This window comes from Ceratotherium simum, chromosome 3 (genome assembly GCF_057802395.1).
Source record: "Ceratotherium simum simum isolate JZ-2026a chromosome 3, ASM5780239v1, whole genome shotgun sequence".
NCBI classification, from domain to species: Eukaryota; Metazoa; Chordata; class Mammalia; order Perissodactyla; family Rhinocerotidae; genus Ceratotherium; species Ceratotherium simum.
Window position 1 is genome coordinate 875,086 of NC_141902.1, and position 24,402 is coordinate 899,487.

The following is a 24,402-nucleotide window of genomic DNA, read 5'->3' on the forward strand; positions in this document are numbered from 1 at the left end:
TTGGAGACATACCCTCCAAAAGCAACACCAAAAACAAACATCAAGTTGTATTCTGTGGACCACCTCAAATGCTCAATAATAAGGAATGGGCCTGAGTAACAGGACAGAAAACTGTATCAGCGTAAGTGACAGGTGTGTCATTTCATTGACAATGACCTGTGTCTATGAAACAAAAATATGTGAGAAACATAAAGGAGGATATAAGTAAGTGAACACATATTGCTAAGATCACAATTTGGAAAATCTAAAGTGATACAAATAGATTTCTGTTGATTTAGATCTTGGGGGTTAAGTTTTTTCATGTGAACACTATTTTCCCAGGAAGTCAGCTGTCTTTGAGATGAGTCGGAAACTATCAAGGTGCTGATTTCCATTAACCCAAGCAGCACCCTCTGAGTCTTGGCTTCCTCACCCACCAAATCAGTGCCATGCACCTAAATCCTGAGATTGTGAAGATTGAATGGGATGAACCTTCTGAGCACATTCTGTCCACTGGAAAGGGGTTTATAATTAGGGTGACATGGTGGAGGTAGCATGGAACAAGAGCAGCAACCTGGGCTTTGAACTCTGCCCACATCTGCATCCCACTGCCACCACACTTAGTAGTTTAACTTTTCCCAGACTTCCGCTCCTTCAACTACAAAATGGGCCTTTCTACTTTGCCAGGTTCTCTCAGGATTAAATGTTGTATCATATGTAAGGAAGCTAGCACAGTACCCTGTACATGATAGGTGCTCAATTAATATTAGTCTTCTCACTTTTTATTGCCTCAAACCTCCAACTCTTTCATTCTTTTCAAATAAAATACAAAACAAAGGAAACTCTTTGAAACTGGAAATAAGCAAGTTAAGGTCATATTCAAAGAGGTGATACTTCACTAATTTATTACCAAGTCACAGAATAAAAATCATTTATAACGAGTCTAAGGGGATGGGACCTTGATGCACTGCTCAAGTTAAGCAAAGGGCCATCCAATGGTCTTGGTGTGGGGGCTAATCTGAGCCCCACCTCAGCTCCTTAGACTTGAGACACAAGATGCACATCACAGAAGAGTTTGCCTGTAGGTTGAAAACAGGAAGGAGTTCAAGACAGGACAGTACCCGCGGAAATGACCCTATGACACGACTTGTGAACTGTGCAGCCCAAGGGTAATCGGCCTGGAGACTTCCCAAACTCTTCCTAAGAGTCATTTCAGGTACTAGGAGTGGTAACTGATAAAATAGAAACCGTCCCTAAAGGAGAACTGCTCTTGGTTCCAGCTTCCTGACTTTAGCTGAAAGTCAGGGAAGGAAAACAACAGGATCGACCGTCTCTGACTCCTCTTCAGGCTGGAATCTGTCTCCAAATCAGCACAGTGGAAGCAGAACGTGTGTTTCTTTAGAATTAAAGTCAGCCCCAAATAGCAAGGAAAGAACAGAATGCGTGGCCCTTGTTTGTAAACAGACCAAGATGCCTGTCAGCTGCCAGACCTCAAAGGGAGGTACCATAGGCCTCTTGCAGAGAAGCCACAGCAGCAGAGCCAGCCCTTTGGGCCCCTGCTGGTCTGCGGTGGACCTTTCCAGAGCATCACGGAAGAGCAGGGGAGCCGAGAGGGCCAGAAGGGCCTTAGCCTGGCACCTCCTCACCGTCTGTACTGTCTTCTCTTGGCCAGTGGTCAAGCTAAACTTGATTGTCACTCTCATCACAGGCAATGGCTGAATGCTTTGGAGTCAGGCACTCAGTTCTGAATTCCCCAGCAGCAGGTAGATGGCTATAAGCCTCAGTTTCTTTGTCTGTGTAATGCGGATACCCGTAGTCTCTAAAGAATAAATGAGATCATGTGTGCAAAGCCTTTTGCACAGTGCCTGACATACAGCCAGTGCTCACAAACTTTAGGTGCTGTTGTTGTTGTTGTTGCTGATTTCTTCCTCTGCTTTGTCATTTCACCCATGGTAGCATTTCTTTCCAGAACTGGGAGACATGCAGAGGTGAGGGACCATCAGTGACAAAGTCAGATATTTTCTAGAGTGGGGAATGGTATTTTCCATAGCAACCAAGGGAAGATGTGAAAAAGAAGAGCGTGTGTTGTAATGAGAGACATTTATATCTCTCCACCTTGCCTCTGGGTCTGCCTCCACCACTGCAGGCCAGCCTCTGAGGGAGGGGAGGGCCCAGGGCCAGCCTGCAGGGAGGTTCAATCCTGTTTGCTGAGAGATCAGGGCCATTCACACCTGACACAAAGAGAAGAAGAAGGTCCCCTAGAGACACCCAGAGAAGTGTCCTCCAAGGGGGCGGGGGTTCTGTCCACCCCCACACCACCTCACTCCCATGGGGTTTTGGGGAGAGAGCAGGGCGAGTCCTCCAAGGGGGAGAGGGTTCCGTCCACCCCCACGCCACCTCACTCCCAGGGGGTTTTGGGGAGAGAGCAGGGCGAGTCCTCCAAGGGGGAGGGGGTTCCGTGCACCCCCACGCCACCTCATTCCCACGAGGTTTTGAGGAGAGAGCAGGGCAAGGAGGCACTGCCCCTGCCTTAGAGCCTGCATGGCTGGAGGCCAAGCTTCCAAGCAAGGACCAGCGTCTCCCTCTCACCCAGGGACCTTGGAATCACAGATCTAACTATGGTGCTCTCCTAGTCCTTGGCCTCAGAGAACTGGATTCAAGGAAGGTTGGGAGGTACACTTTATTTTCAACAGGGTGTCATTTCCAACTGAAAACAAAATCTATTTTTCTAGCAGGTCAGTGCACATGCAGTTCTGGTAACTAGGCTACCCATTATAGTAACTGCACTAAAACTCTGTGGCTGTCATTTTGTTGGTGACACTGAGGCAGGCAAAGCTTACTGAAGAGGAAATCCAGCACGATGTACACAGTCCAGGGCCTTACACAATGCCCGGAACACAGGGGGTACTGACGAATGTTTGTAGAGTATGTGGTTACCGAGCGCGCTTGAAGATAACCCAGCGTCCGTCTGCAACCCAGGGCATCAGAAGAGCATCTCCTCTCTCTCAAAGACACATGCACACTACAAACCAGAGACGACCTCGATATTCGGTCATTTTAAATAGTGATGTAATGACACACTTCACAAACATTTTCTCTAAGAATTGATTCTCTGGCTGCTGACTCATAAACTTAGTTTACTTTTAAAAAGTCAACCTAAAAATTCTCATAAACCTCCATTTTGTTCTTTTCCACATTCCCCTTACTTCTCTCCCTCATGCTCGCAGCATATTTTACGTTTACAAAACTCAGGATCTGGTTGTGACAAACTCTGTTAACGGCTCAGCCCATTCCCTTACGGTCTCCTGTCTAATTTTACTAAGTCACCTTCCTTATAAAGAACCCCAAGTACATGAAACCCCAAATATATATAACCCCAAAATACATGAAAGTATCCTGTGCGACCCAGAGGGTGAACATGTAACTGATACTAACGTTAACTGACACCTACTCAATATCTCTCAGACTCCTAACAACTTCCTTTTAAAAAACTTATGGGGAGCCTTACGAGAAGTCAATTGATGGGCTCTTGAAAAACTTAGAATAAAACAGTGCATCAAAGGGGACCTGTCTTCTGGTCAGATCATCACATGAGTTTTTGCGAGTATTCTTAACAAAGGTGATTGTGCATCTGGAGTACAGGACACATACATGTATGAACACGCACACCATAAGTGAAAATCCAGAAAACGGAGGCGCTGTCTAATTCATCAAGACACGAGTTTCTTCCTGGCACGGGCTGCAATGGCTATTATACAGGACAACCCAAGGCACCCCCTCCCCACAAAGGAAATCACGGGACAGGTTCTCCAACAGTAGAAGCAATCCTTTCACTAGTCTGGGGTGGTTTACAGACAGAAACCATATTATTCAAATCCCCTGGTGATTCTACTGTGCCCAATACACGGGTATTTAACACTAAATTTGCCTTGAAATTATATCTTATGAAAAACTGAAGATAAAAACACCCATCCTTTTCCTACCTGCTGCTGTAGCCACCTCTCCGAACGGGGCAGACTCCAGGACTTAATCTTCCGCTTCCTCCCCTGGAAACAGAACCATGGAAAGAAAACTTTCAATCACTATGAGTAAGCAGACTGTTAACTTCCAGCCAATTCTTTCTTATTCCCATGGCTTGTTGAGCGCCAGAGTTTGGTGCCTAAGAAAGGATGTCTGGGAGAAGTACGGAGTTTGGGGGAAGGAGAATAAAGAGTTCCCAAGGCAAGAGTTAGTTCCCCCAATGCCCTTCCTTCAAGAAGAGGAAAGCCCTCTTTTTCAGCTTTAATTTCTCATAGAAGATCTGCCACTGCATTACTCACAGGTAATTGCTACATTGCTCCTTCACAAACAGCAGACATACTTTTTGGGCGAGCTTCCAGATTTGTGATACATGCCTGTACCTGTCCACAGGGATAGCGCTGTGCCTGAGAAAACCAGGAGGGAAACAAGCCCACCCAAAGGGAGGACCCAGTCTAGACTCAACCAAGCTCTTGGGATAACATTTGCCACAAGGAAGATCAGAGGCTGGTGTGAGCCTCTCCATCTGTGGGCATCTGCCTCACTGATGGGATCACCTGGTCAGGGTTCACACTTCTTCCAAGTAGATCAGAAGCTACCCTTTGTCAGGCTTCAACTCGTCTCCCCAAAGAGGGAAGGAGTAGTAAGAATTACTCGCACAGAAGGAATGTGGTTTTCTTACTCTGGAGAGTCAATGTAGGAGAGTCAAAGACGACAGATATGCAATTACAGTTCCTTTAAGTTTAATATCACGACATACAGTGTTTAAGAAGACATTTCAATGACAAGTGTTATAGAGGCTTCACGCTTGATCCATTCCTGGCTTCCAAGAAGGTGAGGCAGCACGGTAGAGAGGATAGAGCAACAGGGCAGAAATTGGGAACCCTTGGCTCTGCTGTCTACTGTTGTGACCTTGGATAAATCACTTAACCTAGTTCCCAAGTAAGTAAAATGAGAAGATTGAGTGGGAAGATGTGCACAACAACAGAACACCTCCTCTCACTTTTACGTCTATGTCACCTTGTTCTTGTATCAACACTTGGTTCACCTTTGAGGAATCACCCCTTCCTCTCAGCTGTTTGGATGGAATTGATACCACCTCCAGGCTTCTTCAGAAGTGCGCAGGTGGCCAAGTCCAGCCAATCAGAGTCACTGATGGGTTCAGAGACGGGTTTGTGCCAGCAGGAATCATCCCTGGGAGTTTTGCTGGGAAGAGGAGTTCTCATTTTGCTGTGGCTGCTAATCTGACAGAACAGGCCTAGTTGCTTCCGGTGGTCATCCTAGGGATAGAGGGACTGCCTGAGGATGAAGCCATTGCAGAGGAAGGCAGAGCTTAGAGATGGCAAGAGACCAACTCCTGAGAATGTCATTTCAAGACTTGGATTCAGCCATGACTAAAATCAGCATTTCCCCTGGATTTCTTAAAAATTTTCTTTAGCATCCTAAGCCTGTTTCAATTAGGTTTCTGATGCTTGCCACTGAAAACATTCCAGCTAATATGAATCCCTTCCAACTGCCCTCTACACCTAACACTACTGCTTTTTGACATTCATTTCCAGTGATCTGGGCAGCGTGGGGATGCGTAATGCCAATAAATCAGTTTCCTTTTGATGCATTCTTGGAACATTTTTTTTTAAAGGCTAAGCCTGCATAGCAGATAGATGTAGAAGTAAGGCAAATTCTGGTGAAAGATTTTTAAATTCTTTACTCTTCTCCCAGAATACAGCCTTGTGTTAAAAAAAAATTTCAAATAATGCACAAAGGTGAAATGTACAAAGTGAAAATCGCCCACAATTTTACCTTCCAGAGATAACCGAGAATAGCTTATTAATGGCTTGCTATTCAAAACGTGATCCACAGACAAGCAGCCTTGGCCTGGAGCAGGCTAGGAATGCAGACCCTCAGGCCTCAGTCCAGTCTTTCATTTTAACAAGGTCCCCAAGCAATCTGCACACACATCCCAGTCTGAAAAGCTTGACATGTAGTCTCCAGAGATCTCTTTCAGATAGTCGCCAACATTTTTTGTACATATAACTTGTTGGCTTTATATTTTACCGATTTTGTAAAGGAAAGGCATACGTGAATACAATGAATCAGAAACAATGTAATCAAAATTCTTTATAAAACATAAGTGATTCATTAACTAGGACTATGTGCAAATTACAAAGAAGCTACAAACTCCTACTAGACCCTAGGACACTATTCAGTAGCAAACTCTCCCAGGACAGGACACACGAGAGAAGAGGTTCTCCCACTGGAGGTCAGAACCAGCAGGAGGCCATGATGCTGGCCCCACACCCAGAGTTCCTGATGCAGCAGGTCGGGGGTGAAGCCAAAGAACCTGCATTTCTGACAAGGTCCTGGGTAAGGACGCTGCTGCTCCTAGAACAACACTTACCAGTATTTATTTTTAAATCAAACTAATTTTTTTTAAAAAAATGGTTTGATACTATATATACATAGCCAGCCCTGGTAGTCTAGTGGTTAAGATTCGGCAGTGAGCGGCCCAGGTTCATGTCCCACTCAGAGAACCACATCACCCGTCTGTGGGTGGTCACACTGTGGTGGCTGCGTGTTGCTGTGATGCTGAAAGCTATGCCACCGGTGTTTCAAATACCAGCAGGGTCACCCATGGTGGACAGGTTTCCAGAGCTTCCAGACTAAGACAGACTAGGAAGAAGGACCTGGCCACTCACTTCTGAAAGAACTGGCTATGAAAACCCTGTGAATAGCAGTGGAGCATTATCTGGTATAGCACTGGAAGGTGAGAGGATGGCGCAAAAAGACAGGGCAGGAGTCTCTTTGCTGTCCGCAGGGGTGCCAGGAGTCAGAATCCACTTGACGGCACTAATAACAAACTATATACACACTATATATACTATTCCGAAACTTGCTTTTGTGTGTGTGTGTGTGTGAGGAAGATCAGCCCTAAGCTAACATCCATGCCAATCCTCCTCTTTTTGCTGAGGAAGACTGGTCCTGAGCTAACATCCATGCCCATCTTCCTCCACTTTATATGGGACGCCGCCACAGCATGGCCTGACAAGCAGTGCGTCGGTGCGTGCCCGGGATCCAAACCCGGGCCGCCAGCAGCAGAGCGTGCGCACTTAACCGCTACACCACGGGGCCAGCCCCTGAAACTTGGTTTTTGCACTTAATACTGTTTCTGGGTCATCTTTCCATGCCATCCATGTAGCATTACATCATTCTTTTTGAGAGCTGCAGGGTCAGAGATTTGAAACTGATATGACATCTGTTAAATGACAAAAAAGGGAATCATTGGCATGCTCAACATGAGGACAAGCCTCCCCACCACTGTTTTATCATCACCTCCAACACTCCACAAGCACCCTGTGCCTGAGTGTACAGAGAAGCACCGCTCTGGACCCAGCAGGGAAGTGATGAGCACTGCGCAAGTATACACAGGTGGTATGATGTATACAAGAAGATACAAGTATAAAATGTGGTTCCTTTGGGAGCTATTCAAGTCTCTTTTTCCCCCCTATAACCACAGTGCCAGTTATAGTCACAGATACACAGTGAGAACTCCATAAATGCTGCAGAGTCAGTGAATGTTAAGTGCCAATGCATCAAATGCACACAGCAATTCCACATGGGAATCCTTGGTACAGAGCTGCTGTACATACTGCATAACACTAATGCTTCGTGGTCATGTACCCCTGCTGAGTCTGTTCAGACTTCCAGAAATAAAGGGATCCAGCTTACAGGTATGACTGGAACTTCAAAGGGGCAGTCCAGCAAAAATCAGATCTGAAATTTTGAGGCAATTCCTGAGAGGTATACTGACATGCTTCTCCGCAATCCCTCTGCTTGATTGGAGGTGCTTTGTAGATTGTTAAAATACAAGCAAAGAACGCCAAGGATTTTCAGAAGCCACTAGAAGCTAGGAAGGGGCAAGGAAGGATTCTTCCCTAGAGCCTTCAGAAAGATCATGGCCCTGCCAACACCTCGATTTCAGACTTCTGGCCTCCTGATCTGTAAGGGAATAAATTTTTGTTGTTTTAAGCTGCTCAGTTTGTGGTACTTTGCTATGGCAGCCCTAGAAAACTAATAAAGCCCCTAAAACCCCTTTGGCTCAAATTTTCCTGAAACTGCATTATGATTCCGTTTTCTGGGTAAGTTTAGATCTGTTTAATTGGGAAGGATGCTGTATCAAGCCAGGAAAATTCACACACAGTTTGATTCATTTTACTTCATAGCAAGCTCTATGGGATTGGAGCATGGGTTAAGTCAGGTCTGAAAAAGGGGGCTGCTCTTGGAGAAAGGGGCCAAGACAGGGTCTCAGAACAGAGTAATTCTAGAGACTAGGGGCATTAGATGCCACTGGCCTCACCAGCATTCTGGGAAACAGGCAAAGTGGGTATTATGTTGTTCTAAGTATGCAACTAATCTTTTATTTCTTCTTTTTTTCCTGACATCTTCTTTCATTCATTCAACAAATATTTTTTTCCAGTTTTATTGAGAAATAATTGACATACATCCCTGTATAAGTTTAAGTTGTACAGCATGATGATTTGATTTACATATATTGTGAAATGATTACCACAACAGGTTCAGCTAACGTCCATCATCCACTAGATACAATAAAAAGAAAAAAAAATTTCTCCTTGTGATGAGAACTCTTAGGATCTACTCTCTTAACAACTTTCCTATATTCCATAGAGCAGTGTTAGCTATAGTCACCATGTTTTACATCACATCCCCAGCACTTATTTATCTTGTAAGTGGAAGTTTATACCTTTGACCACCTTCCTCCAATTCTCCCTCCCCCACCCCCGCCTCTAGTAACCACAAATTTGATCTGTTTCTATGAGTTTCATTTTTTGTTTGTTTTTTTGTTGTTTTAGATTCCACATATAAGTGAGATCATACAGTATTTGTCTTTCTCCATCTGATTAACTTCACTTAGCATAATGCCTTCAAGGTCCATCCACTGCTGTTGCAAATGGTAGGATTTCCTTCTTTTTTATGGCTTAATAATATTCCATTGTATATATATACACCACATCTTCTTTACCCATTCATCCGTTGATGGACACTTAAGTTGTTTTCATGTCTTGGCTGTTGTAAACAACGCTGTTATGAATATGGGGATGCACATATCTTTTCCAGTTAGTGTTTTCATTTCCTTTGGATAAATCACCAGAAGTTGAATTGCTGGATCATATGGTAGTTCTATTCTTAATTTTTTAAGGAAACTCCATATTGTTTTCCATAGTGGCTGAAGCAGTTTACATTCCCATCGACAGTGCACAAGGATTCCCTTTGCTCCACATCCTCACTAACATGTTATTTTTGTCTTTTTGATGATGGCCATTCTAGCAGGTGTGAGGTGCTATTTCATTGTGCCTTTAATTTGCATCTCCCTGATGACTAGTGACCTTGAGCACCTTTTCATGTACCTGTTGGCCTTTCATATATCTTCTCTGGAGAAATGTCTACTCAGGTCCTTTGTCCATTTTCTAATTGGGTTATTCAGTTTTTTGCTATTGAGTTGTATGAGTTCTTTATGTATTTTGGATATTAACCGCTTATCAGATACATGATTTGCAAATATTTTCTCCCATTCAGTAGGTTGTCTTTTCACTTTGTTGATGGTTTCCTTTGCTGTGCAGAAGCTTTTTAGTTGGATGTAGCCCACATGTTTATTTTTTATTTTGTTCCTTGTGCAGTCCCTAAAACTTCCAACTCCTTTGAAAAATGGCAAGAGCTGAGGTTCCCCACACCATACTGCTTGCCTTCTGGTACACCCAGGGGAAAATGCACGATTTGAACAAACAAAATAAAACATAATACAAATGAGGGTCAGTTCCTGGAAAAACAAAAGGGCCTGCTCTGTATATGCCCTAATCTCTGTTACCAACTTACTGGTGGAACGGCCCACTCCAGAAAGCACTGGGAGGAGCCCACAAGCCAGAAAGCACTCTGATGCTGTCCAGTGTTCAGTCAAGTGACTGGGGGTCTTCCTGTGACAGTCCACACTTGGCGTAAGCCAGCCGCTTTTCAGGACCTGGGCTGTAACTTGTCTGTGGTGTAAGAGCTACAACAAAAGCCAAACTGAGCCACCAGAGAAAACCTCCTCTAAGGAGCTCAATCTGGAATCTCAATGATATTAACTCATGTGAGGTGTCTGTGTCCTTCACACCTTTACTGCAAACAGTAGGTACCTGGTGTTTTCGCTCTTACCTTTCAAGTACTGTATCTATAAGAAGGCAACCTCACAGCACTGTTTTAACCAGATGATCATTGCATGAATGATGACCCAAGGGGACACGCCCTGAAACCTAAGATTTTGGCCTAATAGAGACCTCTCCCAAATATATGCTCTTTACTTTTAGTACTGTACATGTAGTTTCACGGGAATTACCTTTAACGACTATGCTTTCAAGATACTGGTGGGAGACCCATTTCCTGACAACGGGTTACAACATTTACGTCCACTGGGGTAAAGTGAACTACCACCCGTGTCACTGCTCCACTATGACCCACCACTACTGCACCACTGCTCCTGCAGCTCCTTCCAAGCAACGTCGGGCACTCGCCAGGCACTGCTCTAAGCACTGAGCACATATTACCTCACTTAAGCCTTACAGTATCATAGTGAGGTAGATACTACTATTATTCCACCTCACCCACAAGGAAGCTAAAGTACAGAGAGGGCAGTAACCCACTCAGGGGCACACAGCTGGACTGGTGGTGTCAGGACTGGAACCTAGGTAGGACCCCAGACTACCCCAGTCGATAACATAAACATGATGCCATCTTGCCTTCCAGCACCACTTAGATGTGGAGAAAACACATGAGCAGATGGATCACTACAGTCCTGGACGTCGGAACCAATGTTGGCTTCCTCAGTCTTAATTTCCTATACAGAGGATACAGATACGTAATAGATATAAGCTAAAGGGGCACCAAAGACAACGCCCTTCTCCTCATATGCTTTCACAGTTTATCATTGGTCTCGTTCTCTGCCTGGCCATGTACCTATGGTGCTCAAGGTCTCATTTTCAGTGACCTCCTCAATTATTTGGCCTCGATTGTTCCATAAATACCCATGTATTTGTCCACCTTGAAACCAGGTGTTGAGCTCACCGGATCTCAAAACACAACTGTCCTGTCTCACTGCTCTATTTCCCAGGCTTGTCACTTCTTCCTTCATCGTCCTTGCCTCTCTCTCTCACTCTACAGCCACCAGCTAAGCCCTGATTACAGCTCAGCTGGGCTGTCATAACTGCCTTCTCTCTGGTCCCCTGACTTCAGTGGTCCACTCCTTCCAACTGTCCTGCCTCCCGCTACCAGACTCGTCTCTGTCACAATACTCCTTTCACTCAAGTATAGACAATTCATCGCTGATCATATCAAAATCCAAACTCCTTTGCCTGACTTGTAAAGCCTCCATAATCTCACCCCGCCCTATCTATTCAATTTTCTTTCTCACAAAGTCCAATACACACCCACCGAACCAGTCATGCTTTTGTCTTAACTGCAGAGGCAACAACCCACACACCTCTCCAACTACTATTCTTCCTACCTCGTATGACCTCCCCATAGCTCAGGTCGCCAGCTAGCTAACTTTTACCCATCATTCAAAGGCCCAGCTCAAATCTCAATTATTTAATTAAATTTTCTTCATTGCTGCAGCACACACTGATCACTTCTTCGTCTTACCTATTACATTCACAAATTAGTAATAATTTGAATAACAGTAATGATGGGCTGACCTCTACAGAGCACTTACTATGTACCAGGGCTTATGGTGTAAGTAGTTTTATTATTCCTGTTTTACAGATGAAGCAGCACAGGCACTAGGAAGACAACACAATTCAGCTTAACACCTGACTGTCTGCTCATCATTTCATTTGTGTTACATTGCTCTCCCTAGCCAACTGTCCACGTCGTTGAGAGCAGAGACCAAGATTCATATTCATTCCGCATCTTCACACAACTGGTGGAGTCTGCATGCACTGTAAGTTATCAGTACTGCTGGCTGGTCGTTTGCACATATTGATGTTACATATCTTTTAAAACTCCTACCCTGCAAGAGTTGCACCATGTTTGCACAAGGTGCAAATCAATGCTACACAAACCCTTGAGAGCAAGCACAATGATGAATGGTTTTGGAGCGTGCATAGTCTACAAACTGCCCTCAGTGATTCCAAGTTACCCTCACTGCACCCATCCTCTACAGGCTTGAAATGCACTGAAGATGGAAATCCATAGGTGAGCTGTCAGCAATCAACTACAAAATTAATTAGAATTTTTGGAGGGTTACAGGGCAGAGGAGGTTGATAATTCTATCCTGGCCAAGAACTAGGTCTTCCTCTTTTATTAAAAATCAGGCAGCAGTAAGATTTCCCCAAGTAAGCAAATATTTGCACCACAATATTATGGATTTTCTCCAAATCTCTTCCAGTGCCTTTTTTTTTCTTTTAACAACTATGATTAGTATAGACGTAAATTTAGCAAAGACAAATATCACAGTAAAGGTGGGGAAAGGTTACGATTTAGACTAAAGCTTTAATATTTTTTAAAAGTCAATATTATCTCTTATATTCATCATAGGCATAATTTCCAGTTTCTCATTCCCACATCCATTCTATGAAGAACATCATATGTAAAAATTCACAAGATTCCTCTTCTTTCTCACTTCAGATCAAAGCTTCCACAAAAAGCCAAAATCATAAAGAAAAATTTTTTTTCAAAATTCTTACATTCGCTTAACTGCAACTCATGAATTCCTGAGCAAACTCTCATAAGCAATAAAGAACAAGTTTTTGTTTTTATTTTACCAACATATCAAATGAGAAAACTTATCTTACCAAAGTCAACTTGGTTTGAGTTTCCACTGACTACTACGCACTTTCACTGAGGCCAGCATGATGAGAAGATAGAAAATCCTCTAATGTCTGGTCTCTTTATGTAGTTTCTTAAAGCCTCAGCTCATCAAGACTTCTTTCATTGCCAGTTGAAGCCAGGTACACGGCCCATCTGCTCCTACAATAATTTCAGTTTTACAGATAAGTTTCTCTTCTTGCAAAAGTCAGTTTTCAAACTGAAACCACTCAGTGGAAACATTATTTCACATTAAATGATAATGTTTTATATCTCCCCCCCTCATTATAGAAAAAACACCAGCTCACTGTGGAAGACTTGGAATATACTCCCCCTTCCTCTTTTGTCAATCTTTGCTAATCTAAATTAAGGTTTTTAGACCTAAGTAAATCTTTTTTTCAACAACAGGTTCTAGCTTTCGCACTGAGTTTTGTAATCATATTCAAAACTATTATTTCTTTTATATTTTTAATAGTCTCCAATGCTTACTGCAAGTCATTTTGTACTTGTGTCTGTGTGTCCTTAGGCCAAATTACCTGTGGATCAATTGCACTACAAATTCAAATACCCTTTTTTCAAGATGGGACCATGTGGGGTATATTTTCTGCCTCCTTGTAAATCTGAAAATGAATTCCTACAGCCTTTGTACAGAAACATCACGTTGGGTGAAGATGGAATTCTTGAGACACAACCCGGTCTTCTAGAACAGCCTTTTATCCTTCAGGGTTGAGAAGTCTGAGCCCAGCTTGATGTCTGTTTCACTAGTAACCTGTTCATTTCCGTCAAAATGCCTTAAAGAGTCTATCTCTAACCTGAAAACTCAAACATCTTAAAAGATATGTCTCTGTATGGGTCTGGTAATTTTAATCTTATCCCAGATCTTCTCCAGCTCAGGAAAGTTTTCTTCTGTCCTATGCTTGACTATTGTTTCCAGTGTTTGGTTCCTTTTCTTCGTTGGAAGTAAATATAATTCTTAGATTAGATCTGTGTTTTCTGCCTTCTCTGTCAATATATTCATCTTGGTCCTCTTATTCTTTATTTTGTCATCCAATTTACTGGTTTGATCTCTGCAGGGTCCTCTCTGTATTTACTCTCTTCAGGATGGGTTTTAATTCAGCTATTCTACTTTTGGCATATTTGCCCTCATTTCTTGTTTCAGTCTTTGCAAATCTTCCTTCATCCCAATCTATTTTCTCCTGACGGCCCCTGACTCCTATCTCATAGTGGCTATGCCTTCTCACATCTTTTTGAGAATACCAAAAGTATGTCTGCTAAAATATTTTTCTCTTTCTTGGAGAAATTTATTTTCAGATATATAATCTTGCTTCAAGTTTTAAAAGAAAAGTTTTATTTCCCTTATCTTGCAGTATTCTTTTCTTAGGTCCCTCTGGACATTTTTCTGTCTATTAATATGGGAAGAAAACAGTGTGTTCAAGTTTGGCACTTGCCAACAGACAGTATTGGTGAAGGGTCTTCACAGGCCCTCACTTTCCTCTGAGCAGGATCCAAGCAGATCTGAAGGGCAAACTGACACACACAGACCTACCTCAACTGCCAGACTCCACCAGATGTGAGCTATCAAAAGTCTCTGGGCCTCTCCTGCTCTAATGGCTGTAACTTCTCACTAGTAAGAGAGAGACTGAGAGGCAATCTGCTATTCTGTTCTAGAGAAAGATCATATGCCCTCCCCACACACATTGCCCCTGCCTTCTTCTTGCCTCTCTCCCTATTACACAACCAGCCATTCTAGGACAGGACACACCTTTGCTTGTCTCCATCTATCTCCTGCCCAGCTGTGGTCTGGGGGCCACAGTCTCTGAATGGATGTGGAAGAGAGAAACTGAAGGTGTGAGTGGAAGACATGACTCTGGAATGACTCTGGCTGGCTCAGAAGACAAGTTTTTTCCCAGTTGGATCATTTGCTTTTCTGGCCAGTGTGGGTCCAAGGTCCTGAAATAGTCAGGGGCAGATGATGGGGGCAGGGTACATGTTCTTTCTTTTAGCATCGGCTGGGCTTCTCTGGTTCAGCACATGGGGCATGTCATTTGTAATCTTAAGAAGATGCTTCTTAACCCATCCCATTAACAATTACATTAGCAGATGTTCCCTGTGGACCTCAGCATATGGCCTTTCTCTATCTTAGATTTACAGTGTATTGTTCTTCCTTTTTTCACTCTTTTTATGTAGTTTCATGGGTATTTTCGTGAAAAGTTTGGGAGGAGACATCTCAAATATTACCTGTCTCCTCCTCTGATGATCTGGGGAGTTTGTAAATGAGAATTTTAAATATTGCTAGCTAGAATGATACAGGTAATCCATACAGCATATCTATATCAGGTTTTGAATGCAACACAAGGGGAAAACAGAGAGATTTTCTCATCCCACTCAGAGATTCAAAGGACAGAGAAATCATGAATTATGCTAATAGCACCTTAATAATTACTCATGGTCTATGCAGAAAGGGAAAGAAAGCTACACGATTCCAAGTGGCCACATCCCTCTCACAACATGGGGGTAAGAACATTCTCTGAGGTTGCAAGTATTATCAGTTTAGAAAGGATGAAATCAGCCCCCAGCAAAAGTTACTCCTGAGCTTATAGTGCTTTCCAACTCTACAGCAAGGAGAACAGCTTGTTCGTCCAATTGAACCAAGAAAAACAAAGTATTTCTCACATCCAAGAAGGAGCCAGGGGACCCATATGCATGCTGAAACAAGCACTGTTGCTCTCTTGGCAGGACCTCCTTACACTGGGAGTGGGGATTATCATAGCTGACGACCCTGTTACTAACATCAGCTATCGTCCTCTGCTCTGAGCCAGTGAGCAGGCTTTCCTTCATTTAGGGAAGTCTGGTCAGGAAGAACCTGGCTCTACTGCGGAATGCTGGAGAGCTCTACTGCTCTAATTCTGGAGTCAGTGTTGACATCCTGACTCCAGCCACAGTCACCTGATACGGCAAAATGACCCAGCTGTGCAAAAACCTTCCACGGGATTTTTTTTTTTTTTTTTTTTTTGCCTATCTTTCCAATACCCAAATGCCTCCTTTGGTCCCCCACTGCCTTCACACTCAGTTCCAAAGTTTTGAGTATGACTATCAATACCCTTCTGAAGTTATCCTCTACCATCCCCAACACGGGCTACTTTCCAGTCTGGCCCATTTCGATGCCTCCCAAATGCCCACACTCATTCCATCCTCCTGCCTTTAATCATGCTTTTTCCTACATGGAAGGCCCTCCCTCTTCCTTTCCACAAACCAAAATCTCATTGGTTCAGGGGTAAGTTAAAGCCCCCACTTCTCCATGAAAACATATCCAGCTACACTAGACCCCCGATCTCTGCAGACTGGAGGTACTGCCTAGCATCCTGAGGACTCGTTCCTCCCTGCCAGGCCTAAACTGCCAGTGTAGATTCCTCTGACTGTCAGCACTCCATCCTCTTCTGTGTTACCTAAGCTTAATGAAATGTCATTCTGTAGTATTTAACTGCTTGTGTCTACGTCTAGTCTCTCAAATTTCTAAGGCAGAGAAATTTCTGAACCTCCCTCTCTATCCTCACTGTGCTAATCACAGTGATGATGACAAATAAGCACCCAAGTCTCTTCCTGGATTGAAATGGAATCTAAATCAGTTCACTCTGTCAAAAGCCAAAGCTGGATGTGGTCTGCTGTGTGTCTCTCTGCAGTGAGGCAGCTGGTATTCTGGGTCTTCCCATGTGAGACCAAATGGCACAGTGGTCAAGGGCATGGGCTCTGGGTTCAGAGACACCTGGATTCAAATCTCTACTCGGCTATTTTTCTCTGCAAATTTAGGGCAAGTTTCTTTGATTCCCTAAGCCAAGATTTTCTCACCTGTTCAACGGGGAGATAATAGGGTTTTGGTGGAGATTAAGTGAGATCATGCAAGTGACATGTTTAGTACAGTGCCTCACACGTGGTAGGTGCTGAATAAGTGTTAACTATGATGCATAAGGAGAGTTCCGAGGGGCACCTTCATCTGCATCGCTCCCTTGAGAACTCTGGGATAGCTCTAGGACAAGAGAAATGTTATTGCATAAGATCTTAAGGCTTATTGGGATAAAAAAGTAATGAAAGCATCAAAATTAGCTCTAAGACCAGGACTATCAGTCCTTAGTAGTAAGTGGGACGCCAAGACGCTCCTGCCTCAGAGGTGTGTGGCTGGGAGCAAGAGAAAGGGTGAGGGGAGGGAGTACTGCTCTAGGAAGGCAGACAGCTCTCCAAGATGGAGCCAAAGCCTGTGCCCTAACCTGGGGCATCAGTCCAGAATCAGCCAGGAAGGTGCCTGGTGAGACTCCAGGTAGCGTCTTAAAGGGATGTGTACTGGTTCCAACCCATTCCGACTTCCTCAGCTGAGGGAGTGTAAAACCAGAAGAACAAGACTACCTCTGTGAGGGCGAAGACTTATGCTCACTCCTGGCAAAACCACTGTAAGTGGTCAGAAGCCGTGATCACTGGAGGAGCAGTCTCCCAGGTTCTGAGTCAGCTGGGACTGCAGAGGAGCAGCAGTGATGGTGGGCACAGCTGGAGACTGCAGGAGCCAGCTGCTGGCTGGGGCAAGGCTGCCCTTCCCTGAGCCTTTTAAAATGAGATAGGTAGAAAGGGAACCAAAGTAAAACTGGGAGGTGGCTAAGAGCCACATACAGTGTGATTTAGGCTAAGTCCTGACTGTCCCTAAGGGTATGCCCCAAAAAACTGAGGTTGTAAATAATTATCCTAGAGCAGGAACATCAGCAGCAACAGGACTGTAGGGGCCTGTAATAATCATAAGTAATAATAATGGTCCCAGGCCCCACTCTTCTCAGCACCCTCCCTGTGGCCTAGGCACCCTCATTTGGACAACTCCAAAATAATTTAACTCACTATACTTACTTTGAAAATTATTCCCAAACTGCTCAAGGGCATCCCCTAATGAGTGTTCTAGGGGAACCATTAGGTCTTATCACACGTAGGGGCAAATATTCTCCTCAGGAGGCTTGTAGCACACCATTCTTCATTGAATCTGGTAACAGACTTAAAGCACAACCTGGCGATTAACCTGAGAAAGTGGTTAAACCAAGATTCCTGGCATCTAAGTGCTTGAGGACTAAGAAGGCTGTGAAGATTCACCAGGCTCACGTCAAAGCAGAGGAACGGGTGAGGGGAGGGCTGCTCTGAGCTCCTGGCAGGACAGCTGCAGCTCTGCCTCTAGCGCAGGTGAGTGAGGACCAGACTGAGACCTGCGGGTTCTCCTTGGACAAGGATCATTCCTCCAGCAGCGGAGCAAACAGGAAAGGGTCCCAGAACACCCCGACGTTCTGAAAGTTCACAACGGTGGAGCTCTTTAATCTACACTACACTGATCCTAGGTAAGCCCTTTGACTCTGGTAAACTGTGTCCTTCTCTTATGGGAAACATTCTTATATTATTTCCTGGGTAATTTCCACCCGTACTATTTGTTTTTTTTTTTTTTTTAACTTTTATTATTTGAATACTGGATCTCCTAGAGCGATTCTCTCAGGTTCTTATTATTTATCTAGCATTTTCCATCACTGTTGTTTGCTTTGGTGTTGTTTCACTTGCTGGGAGATTTCTTCAACCTTCTCTTCCAAACGCTCTTTTAACATAATATTTTAAAATTTCAGTTACCATATCATTTTCCAAGAGCTCTGAATCTTCCAAGAGTTTCTCTTAAAAAAGCAATAAGGGAGGCCAGCCCAGTGGCATAGTGGTTAAGTTTGCGCACTCCGCTTCGGCGGCCCAGGGTTTGCAGTTTCGGATCCCAGGCATGCACCGATGCACTGCTTAGGAAGCCATGCTGCTGTGGCTTCCCATATAAAGTAGAGGAAGATGGGCATAGATGTTAGCCCAGGGCCAATCTTCTTCAGCAAAAAAAGGAGGACTGGCAATAGATGTTAGCTCAGGATTAATCTTCCTCAACAACAACAACAAAAAGCAATAAGGGGGCCAGACCCATTGCGTAGTAGTTAACTTTGGGGTGCTCCACTTTGGCGGCCTGGGTTCACGGATTCGGATCCCGGGCACAGACCTCCACCACTCATCAGCCATGCTGTGGCAGTGACCCATATACAAAATAGAGGAAGACTGGCACATATATTAACTCAAGGCGAATCTTCCTCAGCAAAAAAAAAAAGAAATAGAAATTTTATAATGATAAAAGGAATAATTCATCAAGAAGACCTAACAATTATAAATGTGTATGCATTTAATAACAGAGCCTCAAAATATATGAGAAAAATTGACAGAATTAAGGGGAGAAACAGTTCCACGATTACATCAAGAGACTTCAGCATCCATCAGTAAGCAATTCAGAGAAAAACTGGACAAAACATTGCATAGACAGAGAAGATGTGAAAAACACTCAGTCACCACCTAATCGACATTTACAACATGGACACAACACCCAGCGACTGCAGAATATGTGCTCTCCTCACGTTCACATGGCACATCCACAAAGACAGGCCAGATGCTGGACAATAAAACAGGTCAATCAAGTTTAAAAGATTGAAATATGCAGATTGTATTTTCTGGCCACAATGGAATTAAATAAGAAATCAATAACAATATGGTATCTAGGAAAACCCCAAACATCTGGAAATTCAACACCCTCCTAAATAATTCATGAGCCAAAGACAAACCACAAGCAAAACTAGTAGATATTGTGAGTGAAGTGAATTCAGCTCAATCAGCAATAAATTCATCTATTATAAAGCAGAAAAAGTGTAGAGTCAGAGAATGAGAAGGATAAGGAAAGACATAAGTGGAATAGAAAAGAGACAGACACAACAGAAAGTTATCAAAGCTAAAAGCTAGTTTTCAAAAAGATCAACAAAACTGACAAACCCCAAGCGAGAGAGAGCACAAGTGGCCACTATGAGGCATAAACAGGGGTTACCACCACACACGCCACAGACATTTATGGGATAAAGAGAATAAAATGAAAAACTTTATGCTAATAAACTCAACTATTTAGATCAAATGAAAAACACAACTTACCAAAACTGATACAAAAAGAAACAGAACATCTGAATCACCGTTTATTTATATAAAAACTGAATTTGTCATAAAAAATCTTCCCAGAATAAGACTCCTGGTACAGATGCTTTTCAATAATTAAGACACTCACAGAAGAAATTCAATAAAACACTCAGAAGAAATAATACCAACTGCACACAAACATTTTCAGAATACAGAGGAAGACAGAACATTGCCCAACTTATTTTATGAGGCCAAATAACCCCAATACAAAAATCTGACAAAAACATTACAGAAAAAAAAAAATTAATGACCACTATCTCTCGTGAGTACAGACAAGAAAACCCTAACAAATATTAGCAAATTAAATCCAGCAACACTTAAAAAGACTACTACGTCATGACCAAGTAGATTTTACCCCAGAAATGCGAAGTTGGTTTAACATTAAAAGTCAACTATGTAACGCACCATATTTTCAGAATAAAGGAGAAAAATCATGTGATCATTTCAATAGATGCAGAAAAGTATTTGCAAAATTCAATACCTACTCATGATTAAAGAAAGAAACTCACTGCAAACCAGGAGGTAGAGAATTTCCTCAAACTGATAAAGATCACCTAAAAAACCTACAGCCAACATCATACTTAGTGGTGAAAGACTGAACTGTTTCCCCCTAGGGTTGAGAACAAAGCAGGAATACTCCCTTTCACTACTTCTATTCAACATTGTACTGGAGGTTCTAGAAATAAGGCCAAACTGAAAAAGAAAAAACAAGAAAAATTGTAAAAGAAATGAAACTGTCCTTATTTTCAGCTGATATGATGGTGTATATAGACAATCCCAGAGAATCTACAAAATGCCTATTAGAACCAATAAGTCACAGATACAATGTTGATATATAAACACTTGCATTTTTATAGACTAGTAGCTAATAATTTTAAAATAAATTTTCAAAAAATTAAATTCTCAATAGTACCAAAAAAACACAATGTAGGAGTAAATCTACCAAGATTTCTAAGACCTCTACACTGAAAACTACAAATCATTGCTGACAAAAATTAAAGAAGACTGAAATAGAGAGACTAACCACATTCACGGATTAGAATACTCAACATGGTTATGATAGCAATTATCCCCAAATTATTTTTAGATTCAATGAAATCCCCATCAAAATCCCAGCAAGCTATTTTATAGAAATTGACAAACTTATTATAAAAATAAGTTTGTTGGAATTTATATGGAATTGCAAAGAACCTAGAACAACTAAATCAATTTTTAGAAAAGAACAAAGTGGGAGTACTTACTTAATTTTAAGAATTACTATAAAGCTACAGCAATAATAATGGTTTTATACTAGCAAAAAGATAGACACAAAGATCAATAAACAGAATAGAGAATCCAGAAATAAACCTAGACATATGTGATCAATTCGTGACAAAAGTGCCAAGATGATTCAATGGGGAAAGAAAAGTCTTTTTAACAAATGGCGCTGGATTGACTAGATATCCATATAGAAAAAAATGAATATCAGTTGTCATCTCACATCATACACAAATGCTAACTCAAAGTACTGGATCACAGATCTAAAGGTAAACCTAAAAGTATAAAACTTCTCAAAAAACAAAATAGGAGAAAACCTTTGTGATCTTGGAGGAGGCAAAGGGGCTTCTTAGGACTCAAAAAGCATAAACCACAAAAGAAAGAAATTGATAGATTGAACTTTTCCAAAATTAAAAGTTTTTGGTCTTCAAAGACATAATTAAAATATGCAAATGAAAAAAATTCACAACCCATATAAAAGACTTGTATCCAGAATAAAGAATTCTTATAAATTGACAATAAGACAACCTACTTTTAAAAATGAGTAAAAGATTTGAACAAAAGATTTGAACTTCACAAAATATGATATACAAATGCCCAGTAAGCACGTGGAAAGATGCTCAACATCATTATTCATCAGGAAAATGAAAATTAAAACTACAATGTAGTTTTATACATTCATTAGAATGACTAAAATTAAAAAGACTGACCATATCTAGTGCTGGCAAGGATGTGGAACAATTGGAACTCTCCTATACTGCTAGCAGAATGTAAAATGGTGCAATCACTTGGAAAACAGTTTGATCATTTCTTGGAGAGCTAAATGTTCACCTACATACAAGCAGCCATTCTGCTCTTAGATATTTACCGAAGAGAAATGAAAACGTGTCTACACAAAGACTTATGCGTGTTCTTTGCAACTGTTTTTTGTAATTGCCCCAAACTAGAAACAACCCAAATGTTCATCAACACATGAATGGGTAAACAAATTGTAGATATCTATATCATGCAATACTACTAGCCATAAAAAGGGAAAGCTACAGTCATGCGCTGCATAACAACATTTCAGTCGATGACGGACCACATACACCACGGTGGTCCTCTAAGATTAGTACTACATAGCTTAGATGTGAAGTAGGCTATGCCATCTAGTGTAAATACACTCTATGATGTTCGCACAACGAAATCGCCTAATGACACATTTGTCAGACTATGTCTTTGTCGTTAAGTGACGCGTGACTGTATCGATACACACAACACTATCAATGATATCAATCAATCACCTCAATATCATCATGTTGAGTGAAAGAAGCCAGACAAAAAAAGAGGACTTTGTATGGCTCCATTTATTTAGAATCTAGAAAGTGCAAGTTAATTTATGGTTTCAGTAAGCAAAGCATGGTTATCTGGAGATGGAGGTGGAGGGAGGAATGGAATTAGAAAGGGGTGTGAGGAAACTTTGGAGACTGATAAAAATGCACATTTTCTTGATTGTCATGGTGGTTTTACATGTGCGTACAAATGTCAAAACTCATCAAATTACATTTTAAATGTATGTAGTTCATTGTTCATCAGTTATAGTTCAAAAAATTTACAACAAAACAAAAGTAAAACCAGAGATAACTATTCCGGTGGATCAAAAAATAAAAAGAGCATTTTTTTTCTTTTTCACCTCGTGACTCAATATCTGTTAATTTTCTAAGAATTAATTACGCTTTTCTTCCTATTTTCCATCTGTTCCCTACAATGTCTCTTTTTCCTTCGTGTTTTTTTATTTTGGTTTCTTTTTTGACATTGAATCCTTCTTTTAATTCTTGGCGGTCCTCGGCCAATTGAAGGCCTTGTGTATGTGGCAGAGGGTGAGCCTGATCACAGGGAGATTTCAGCACTGGCTAATCCGGCAGAGATCCGGCTTTCTTGGAGCACTCCTAAATTTCAGTTTCCGCAGGCCATTTCTCTTGGTCTTGTCTGTTTCCCTAGAGAGGAATCCTCCAGCCTCCTGCTTCTGGCATGTAAGCCTGGCTGCCAGCATTCTGGGGCCAAGTTGGGTGGGAGATCTTACCGTTCAGTATGCAGTTCTTCCTTCCTGTTTATAGACCCCCTACCGCACCACCACCCCAGGTTCTCTCTGATGCCCCCAAGTCCTGAGCCCCTGGCACTACACCTCCTGAAGTAGGATCCCTGCCTTTGGCTGTGATAGGGAAGGCCCGGTGCACAGACTAAGGGAGTCGGTAGTTTTTGCTAACCCAGTTATCCCATTCTCAGCTCTACTCCCCTCCCTATCTTCAGGAAAACCCGACTCTTCAATTCTCCAGCCTTTCTGAGGTTCTCTAGCACAAATTATCTGGCTTTTAGCACACACTCTGCTTCCTCTATTCCAAGTCAGGTACCACTTCTGTTTTCTGTCTTCCAGAAATTTATCTTCTCCTCTGCTGTTGATTCTTCTCCTGTTCTCACTATGCTGGCTTTACACATATTTTACTCCTTCACTGTCATCCAAGTTGAGGGTTTGGCTGGAGCAGAGATAGATATGAGTATAACTGTTCTCTATTAAAAGTGCAGGGGAAAAAAAATGATGACTGTATTTAACATTGAAATCCAGAAGGCTGTTGTGGGCAGTGAATCAATATGTCTCCCATGGAGGCCTACAGTGTGCCCAGCGGGGTGCCAGGTGTTGGAAGCCCTGAAGCCTGTCTAGGTGCAGGGAGCTCATGGGACTCCTCACTGAGACCTGTTTCAAGGCCATTTTTAAGAGTTTCTGACATTGACAACACCATGTCCTGTTTTGATGTTTTCTGAAAGCCTCCAGGACCTTTCCTGTGGATTCATCCTGGGCATTTATTTTTAATGTACAATCAGCAACGCCTCTAGAGGCAGAAGCAGCAAACACTTTCAGTCAATAGGGTAGTGTTATTTAGTAAACAGCTGATACAACAGAATTCAAAAAAATTCACGGAGAAAAGAACAAAATATTCTAGTGAATCTGGTTGAAGTGCAGCAGGAAAAGTTGCCCTTTTCCTGTTTCCAACCTGCACCAAACTAGGTAGTCCTGGAAGCAGTGTGTAGCTGAAATACATGTACATAGCAAATATTAATTTTATTTTTATAACAGTCTAGCAAAGTAGGTTAGTACTGTCAGTCCACATTTTATGGACAAGCAAATGAAGCCACCAAGTGATTAATCTACTTGCCCAAGGTCACCTAACAAGTCGAGGCACAGAAAGGATTGAACCCTGGGCCTCTGGG